Source organism: Lactuca sativa, chromosome 3 (genome assembly GCF_002870075.4).
Source record: "Lactuca sativa cultivar Salinas chromosome 3, Lsat_Salinas_v11, whole genome shotgun sequence".
NCBI lineage: Eukaryota > Viridiplantae > Streptophyta > Magnoliopsida > Asterales > Asteraceae > Lactuca > Lactuca sativa.
In genome coordinates this window covers 223,288,059-223,297,886 of record NC_056625.2, presented here as the reverse complement: position 1 = coordinate 223,297,886, position 9,828 = coordinate 223,288,059, and positions in this window count along the sequence as shown.

Below are 9,828 nucleotides of genomic sequence, written 5' to 3'. Positions count from 1 at the left end.
TTCTGACCAGGCCCGACATATGGGTCAACACAAAATCATCGAGGGGCCCAGATATCGCTTCTAATCCAAGAAGGAACAGATAAACTTCGACTCATATGCTTGTTCTACTACTTGATGAATCGTACACAAAGACACGTTTTATAACATCGAGTTACCAATGCGGTTTCATACGATCAATGTATAACCAATTCATAGGCAACAAGTCATATCTCTAGGTTTGAAGACTTATATGATATTACCGTCTCATGAGCACTCGAGATAAAATTCCATGAAGTGATAACAGTGAGCGTGGGTTGAATCCAGTAGTCAGAACTTATGAGCACTCATGAGTATTGTAACACCACTTTGTCCAACATCTTAGACCTCTACAATCCAACCAATGACAGTCTTGATTCATATCTACTTCGAACATATGACCGACTGTGAATGGTGTGAGTAATTTATTTATTCAAGAAGAGCGACTTAATTACTCTGGAAGTCAAAACATGCGAAGTGAAACACAAGAATAATCGAATCAACTATGGTCTCAGAACTTATGAATATAAATAAATACAACTTGTATTTATCACCATATTGATTACACATTATTCATTGTATACTGTTTCAAACTCTCAACTTTATACTTGAATCAAAACAATAGTTGTCCCATGCTCTGAGCATGTACACTATGTTTTCTAAACACTAGTCATGCCATACACCAAGTATGCACGCTATATTTGACTAAACATTAGTCATGCCATACACCAATTATGCATACTAAGTCTGTCTATGATCTTTACTTTGTGAAATAGATCGATTGAACATAATTCCAATGATCCTCATTTCACAATCCCAAAATCCTTACCGTAAATGCATGAATCCCAGATTCTTGTCATTTACTTAAATCTGTTAGATTCTAAACTTATATGCATTGGACCTCTTGTAATGATTATGCACAAAGTCACAAAGACTTGTCAACATACATTACAAAGTATTCCAATGGAGATCTATTCCATGGAACCGAAGTCTCATATTCAAAGTTCATTGATTTAAACATTCTTCTTGCATTAAGTTACCTAATCTTACAAAAATTTAATGAATAACTTCCACCTATGGGAATATTTCTATATTCCCCTTTTGACTATTACTCCTGAATAAGAGTTTCTTCTTTTCAGAATATGTCAATATGGTCCTTTCAAAATTAACACTATACTTCCAACTGTCCCTGAGCAACCAATATTTGGTAAACCTTAGATTGTCCTCGAAAATTGCTTAATCAAATTAGTCATATCTAGTTCTAGTACTTTCCCCTCTTAATGCTCGAGGCATTTTTGGAAAAATTTAGAACATATGAATATTATAGCACATGCATTCGATCCTATATCCGAAGCATATGGGACACGATTCACAAAGACATGATACTAGACCAGTCTTTTGCTATAATATTTCTATTTCTATTTGCCAAGTTCTTATAATTCAGATTATGAAAAGGGATGCCGTAATCGTAATAAAATTTTAGAACGCAAATAATAGATCCATATATAGAATTTCCTTATGTTGAGCCATTCCACCATGAAATTCATATATATTTCTTCGACTAAATATGATTAAAACCTCAATCTAAGCTTTTTAGAATTGAAATGAAGTATAATTTCCTCTCCCTTAATTATAGCAAAACAACTTTTCCCAATTGAAACCTTTTGTTTTCTATAATTAACATTGCTAACTTGCAACACATATTATAATTATCATGCTCCCACTTGCATGATGATTAGCATAAAACTTATGCTCCCACTAGCTTTGACATGTACTCAAAAATCAGTTGGACTTCTAGAAATCAATACTTAATTGACTTTCTTACCAATGTTCATATTTCTGATATGAGATGCTTTGATAAAACTTTATCAAAAAAACATACACCTTTCCTTAGATAGCACACATGTGTGTCTAAAAAATTTCAGAGCTATGAAAAGGGATGCCGTAATCATAGTATCAATTGTTTAGACCTTTTTCATTTCTCACAAGTCCATGTTAGTGTGCCGGTTAACCACATATGCTCCACTAATGACTTTGAGAATGCAAATATTACAATTGCTATCTAGTTAAAATCTACTTAGTGAAGGCGTTTCCTCACCATCATATTTATGAATCAGAGAGAAACCTTATGACACTTAGATTTTTTTTCCTGGTGTATGTGTTCCTATCCATGTGAATTTTTCAAAACCATAATCACAAGACAAGGTTAGTGACAAATTCCAACTCTTATGGATTGAACTTGTGCAATCTTAACTTCTTGCCACCTGGCAGCACAAGGGCCTGCCATTGCTTCCAAGTTGTTATGCACCTAATTGAGAACTCTCTGAACTCATATGCAAAGCCGACTTTAACTGGAATGGGCACAAAAATAGGAATATGTAAACACGATAGGTTATAAACCTCAAGTCGTGTGCTAGTGATAAACTTTAGGTTTTTCTTCTGGATTAGATCTGGAGGCCTTTTCAAGACCTTTTAGACTCCTACTGTCCTCTTGACATATAAGTCTCACTTCACAAATATTCAAGAGATAGTGCGGATTCTTAATCAAGACAAACACTTCACATAATTGGCCTTAGTTGGTCGTTGTTTTACCCAAAACATCTCAACTTACCAATTTCAAATGTACAAGAGTAGGACACTTTTACTCTTACATTTGACAAGTGTTTTAAACCTTTCTTTAAGATATGTCACTCAAGTTACAATCTTGGATTATGACTCTAAGACTTGTTTTGGAGCGAAGTGTGACTCATCTTCTTGATTTAAACACTTCAACAATTCATGATTCCTCTTCTTAGCCATAAGAATGCACTAAGATGCCCTAAGAGAACCAATTGTGATATGGTTTCTTAATCATTAAGATGATCACTAAACATGATACTAAAGTCCTCTCCCATCTTTCGTGATTTGAGAAACTTTTATCCTTCTACCTAATTTGATTCTTCTCATTCGTCTTGTCATACATCGAAGCTTTTCAAATGTTTCAAAATTATACTTAAACTTGTAAGTATAACCATATTTACTGAACCTTAGTAAATCGTGACTTATAATCCTATCGATCTTCTGTGGTGGACTTGACCGGTGCACAAGAATGTGTACTCGATCCCTTAGTCCTTCACTTGACTCACATGTAAATGTGAACAAGGGATTAGTCTTAATTTTCCAAAGCTGAAAGTTCTCATTCATCATACTATACAACTTGCATGATTCCAAGTTTCGGTCCAACTGAAACCTTGGTTGATGAGAATCTTTCCTTATTTGGTTAATTTAGACACTACCACAAACGAAGGAATCAAATTCATATTTCCATTATTGCTAGAACCATACAAACATCAATTTTCCATAAAAGCCATTACAAGGAAATATAAAATAAAACAAAATTTTATTTATTTAATAAATGCGGAAAACTTATCCTTACAATGCAATTTTAAATGAGAACTATGCTATTACATATTTTCTAGCAATCTATCATAACTCTTAAGTAGTAGCTCAAGAATCTGATCTTCAAATCATGCGATTGAGATCCATCTTCACGATCAGATTCAACATACCTTTCCTTTAAGTTTCCTTCCCTTTGCTTGATCCTGCCAAACACACAAAAAAATGTAACCCAATCACATTTTGTTTTAAGAATCATTAATAAGGAACTTAACAAAGTTAGATAGTGGACTTACCTGAAGCAGAGTCAAATCCTTTTGATTTTTTTCTTCTCTCTTAAATCTTTCAGGTAGTTAGGGCAGTTTCGCAACCAATGCCCCTTCTCTTGACAATGAAAACATATAGACTCTTTGGGAATGGTACATGGGACTATCACAGACTTAGCTTTTCCCTTTACCTTTTGGACAACGGGGTTGAGCAAGGCCGATCCCTTTCCATTGGGAAGAGAAAGCTTTTATGGACTTCCAATGTTACCATTATTAATGTCCATGGAAGTTTGAGAAATAGACCTTCCACCCATATTTGCTTGACTTTTGCACCAAATCATTTGCTGATTCAACAACAACAAGCAAATAAGAAAGATCTATTAGGGTCATTTCGTGATCTGTCATATAGTAGTCTTTGATAACCTCACTATACGACTCAGGAAGTGGCTAAAGAACCTAGTCAATAGCAAACTTCCTTGAAATAACAGCACCCAACATTCTCAACCTGTCAATGTGTGACTTTATTCTTAAGACATGAGTGCACATAGGTCTTCCATCTTTATGTTTCATTTCTAGTAGGGCTTGAGTGACCTTGAACCTCTCAAGTCTTCGGGCATGTGGGTCAAGGAGAATAAATGGAGGAGATGGAGGTAGAGAAATATGATTTCCATGAGATTTGGGAAGATCACAGTTGTCAAAACCAGACATCTACAATGAGAGATATTCAAATTAATTGATTTTAAGACCGTAATATAACAACCAATATGAAATATTACGGCTAGGACCAACACAATATTTTATAACTTGGACGAGGGATGCCGTAATCCAAGCTATAAAATATTTGAAGGTAGGTGAATGACAATTCACTAATTTCCACCATGAAAAATGAAATAAATTATTAGGTTTTAATTGGTTTTTGAAACTCCTAGATCTTTTGAGATTCATTGAACTTTCAATGTCATGTTTCAATCTCGATTGTGCCCTTTAGGTTTTGTGACTGCGATGCCGAGAATCACAAAACAAGGTGTGAAGTAACCATGCAAATTACTTGGTACTCTTAAATGTTTATCACCCAATCGATGTGTCGGTAACCACAAGCGCTCCACCGACCTATGAAAAACCTTAAGTCACCCTTTGCCTACCTTGTTAAGTCCAAGTTAGTGTGCCGGTAAACCACACACACTCCACTAACGACTTAATCAAAGTGAAAAGTGTAATTTCATGGGTTAGCACCTTATTCACATTTTCCTAAAGTAACTAAGATTGGTAATTTATAAAATCATTTAGCTACTTTATGATAATCATTAATACTTTTAATGAAGGGAGAATTATAGTCCTTGTCCTACCCGTTTGGCTAACGACCCTCCACCAGTCAAGGAAGCGGTGGGTGAGAGTGTACACCCATTAAACTGCCAATATATATATATATATATATATATATATATATATATATATATATATATATATATATATATATATATATATATATATATATATGTATAAGAGGAATTCAGTCTTACTATTAGTAGGCCTCATTCACGAAACCGGTCTATAAGGGGGGTCGTTAGCCACACGGGTGGAGGGTCAATTTGGGTGTCCACTCTCACCCACCGCTTCCTTGACCGGTGGAGGGTCGTTAGCCGAACGGTTTGGATAAGACTTTAACTCATTAAAAGTATAATGAATTATAAAGTAACTATACATTATTAATTCTCAATCTTAGTTACTTTAGGAAACTGTGAAATAGGTGCTAGCCCATAAAATTACACTTTGTACCTTACCATGTTGTTAGTGGAGCGTGTGTGGTTGACCGGCACACTAACTAGGACTAGTAAGTGTGGCAAAGGGTACCTTGACTTTATTATAGATCGGTGGAGCATGTGTGGTTAACCGGCACATCGATTAGGTAATATAGTTAAGGGTACCAAGTCAATTTGTATGGTTATTCACACCTTGTTTGTGATCCTTGGCATCCCAGTCACTAACTTGAGAGGGCACAATCGAGATTCAAACATGCTATTGAAAAGTTCAATGTGTCTCAAAAAAATCTAGGAGTTTCAAATCCAATAAAACCTAATAATAAAATATTTCGTTCTTATGGTGGAAATTGGTATATCGTCATTTACCTACCTTCAAATATTTTATAGTGTGGATTACGACATCCCTCTTCCAACTATAAATAGTTTGTTGGATCTTAGCCTTAATATTTCATTTGGGTGACTTATTAAGGATTGTTCATCTAATTAAACTTATCCTTCTTTCTTTCAGATGTCTTCCAACACTACTACTGGCTCAAACCCAACATGCTCCTTTTCCCTCATGAGCTTGTGTGGGAAAGTCAATTATGATGGGTCTAACTTCAATGAATGGATTAGAAACATCAGGATGATTACCCGCTAAGAGAACAAGGAATATGTCCTTGATAAGGAGCTTAAGGTTATCAATGAGTCCACTACTACTCCTGAGGAGGTTGCGCGTAGTACACTGCACATGAGAGTGATGCTACCAAAGTGTCCTGCATCATGTTGGCTACCATGACTCCCGAACTCCAGAAATCCTGTGAAGATTTCTACCCTTATGAGATGTACTTGAATCTGCTGGATAGGTACCATCAAAGCGCATGTCAAGAGAGGTATGAAATCTTCTCCTCCATGAAAACAGCTAGGATGAAGGATGGTGAACCCATCACCGGTCACTTGCAGAAAATGCAAAGGTTCGTGGACCGGTTATTGAAGCTCAATGTTGACTTCCCAGAGGACTTGGCGATTGATATCATTCTCCATTCCTTACCTCCAAGTTATGTTCAGTTTCGTATGACTTATCATATGAACAAGGAGTAGGTCACACTTAGCAAACTTCAAGAACTTTTAAGAACCGCTGAAAGTGGCCTTAAAGGTAAATCAGATGTTATTTATACTCCTACTCTTACAACAGCCCCTGTTCTTGCAATTGGGCAGGAAAGCATCACCTGTCACCAAGATAGGAGTTTATTCTTTATTGCTTAATAATGGGTTAATGTTAGATCTAAATAAATGTTGTTACTCGCCTGAAATGGCGAGAAATATTATTTCCTTTCATGGCTTGTACAAACAAGGGTTTACATTTTCATTTGATAATAATGATGGTGCTATTAATGTTTATTACAATGATGTATTTTACTTTAAAGCATTACCTTGTGATGGCGTATATGAAGTTGTGAATGTTGTAGACGATCTAGGAAATAATGTGTTGTACATTGATTCTTCAAATAGCTTGGATAAAGCATCTTTGTGGCATTTTTGTCCTCTCATTTTGCAGATCTAGCTCTTGGTCAACCGATCCACGATGACCCAAATCGAATCCACCTGCGTAAAGTCCTGAGAAGCTTGGTGATGAAATTCATAGAAATATCTTCCCATTTCCACATGGGAGTGTCTAACGACTGCATCTTTCCATGTGGTCTCTGATGCTTAACCTTGACCTTCCTGCAAGTCAAGTACCGCTCTACGTACCAAGCGACATCTCGCTTCATGCATGGCCACCAGTAATTGGGTTGAAGATCCCTATACATCTTCGTCGCGTCGGGGTGAATCGAAAATCGGGATTTTTGCGTTTCCTCCAACAAGACTTGGCACACACCCCCATGATAGGGAACCCATACCCTATGATGCAATGTCAATAACCCTCGGCTGTCATAATCGAACGAGGAAACCTGCCCCAAAATACGCTTGCTCTTCCGATGTTCCTCCTTCATAGCCTCCTGCTGGGCCTCTCGAATCTGCTCCAACTGCGGAGTCACGACGGTCATCCTCATGCAGATATCTCTGATCGGCGCTATCTTGCGGTTAAGCGCATCGGGCACAACATTGGCTTTCCCCGGGTGTTAAAGGATCTCATAATCTAATTCTTCACCACATCTAACCACCGGCGCTGCCTCATGTTCAGATTCGGCTGATCCATGAGGTACCTCAAACTCTTGTGATCCGTGCAGATGGTACAACGGACCCCATAGAGGTAGTGTCACCAAATCTTGAGGGCAAAGACGACCGCCCCCAACTCCAAATCATGTGTTGGGTAGTTCGCCTCGTAAGGCTTCAGCTGCCTCGAGGCGTAGGCAATGACATGCCCTCTCTGCATCAAAACTGCTCCAACTGCGGAGTCACGACGGTCATCCTCATGCAGTTATCTCTGATCGGCGCTATCTTGCGGTTAAGCGCATCGGGCACAACATTGGCTTTCCCCGGGTGTTAAAGGATCTCATAATCTAATTCTTCACCACATCTAACCACTGGCGCTGCCTCATGTTCAGATTCGGCTGATCCATGAGGTACCTCAAACTCTTGTGATCCGTGTAGATGGTACAACGGACCCCATAGAGGTAGTGTCACCAAATCTTGAGGGCAAAGACGACTGCCCCCAACTCCAAATCATGTGTTGGGTAGTTCGCCTCGTAAGGCTTCAGCTGCCTCAAGGCGTAGGCAATGACATGCCCTCTCTGCATCAAAACTGCTCCAACTGCGGAGTCACGACGGTCATCCTCATGCAGATATCTCTGATCGGCGCTATCTTGCGGTTAAGCGCATCGGGCACAACATTGGCTTTCCCCGGGTGTTAAAGGATCTCATAATCTAATTCTTCACCACATCTAACCACTGGCGCTGCCTCATGATTAGATTCGGCTGATCCATGAGGTACCTCAAACTCTTGTGATCCATGTAGATGGTACAACGGACCCCATAGAGGTAGTGTCACCAAATCTTGAGGGCAAAGACGACCGCCCCCAACTCCAAATCATGTGTTGGGTAGTTCGCCTCGTAAGGCTTCAGCTGCCTCGAGGCGTAGGCAATGACATGCCCTCTCTGCATCAAAACTGCACCCAAACCCGAAATGGACACGTCACATAACACCACAAAATCCTTCACGCCCTCGGGCAGGGCGAGGTTCCGCACCACGCACAGTCTCTGTCTCAATGTCTCCATCGTTGCCTGTTGCTCAGGCCCCCAACGAAAAACAACGACTTTCTTTGTCAGCCCGGTCAGAGATATGGCTATCTTAGAGAAGTCCTGAATGAATATCTGATAATAGCCTGCCAACCCAAGGAAACTCCGAATCTCAGATGGAGACATCGGAACCTCCCACCTCATTACGACCTCTACTTTGGCCAGGTCAACCAATATCCCGTTTTGGTTGACAAGGTGCCCCAGAAACTGCACCTCGCGCAACCAAAACTCGCACTTGGAGAACTTGGCATACAAGCTCTCCCTCCTCATGGTATCCAAGACCTCTCGCAGATGCTCCTCATGCTGCTCATGCGTCTTGGAGTAAACCAAGATGTCGTCAATGAAAACTATCACAGTCTAATCCAACATCGGTCTGCACATGCGGTTCATGAGGTCCATGAACGCGGCAGGGGCGTTGGTGAGCCCGAAGGGCATCGCCACAAACTCCTAGTGCCCATAGCAAGTCCGGAAAGTGTTCTTCTGTATATCCACGTCCCTGACCCTCATCTGATGGTAACCTGACCACAAGTCAATCTTGGAAAACTAAGATGCTCCCTGAAGTTGGTCGAACAAGTCATCTATCCTCGGGAGGGGGTAACGGTTCTTCACCGTTACCCTGTTCAGCTCCAGGTAGTCTATGCACATGCGATGCGACCCGTCCTTCTTTTTGACAAACAGGATCGGGGCTCCCCAAGGTGAACTACTCGGCCTGATAAACCCTTTGTCCAACAGCTCCTGCAGCTGCGTAGACAACTCCTGCATCTCGGGAGGAGCCAAACGATATGGTGCCTTGGCTATCGGAGCCGTACCGGGGACTAGGTCAATCCTGAACTCCACCTATCGCTCCAAAGGTATCCCATGCAGCTCCTCTGGGAATACATTTGCATAATCTCGCACCACCGGAACATCGCGCATCATTGCCTTACCTGCCTCCCGGGTATCCAAGACATAAGCGACATACCCAGTGCAACCCCGCTGTAGTAGCGTCTGGCCCTCGCTACTGAACTTAAAGCTGGTCCGTGCGGTGGCCTCTCGCCCTGAACCACCAACTCTCCTCCTCCCGGGGTCATGATCCGAACCAATTGATGTGCGCAGTCGATCACTGCCCCATTGGGGCTCAGCCAATCCATGCCTATGATAACCTTGTTCCCCCCGCAGAGGTATGAGAACCAAGTCTACCAGGTAGCGCTTCT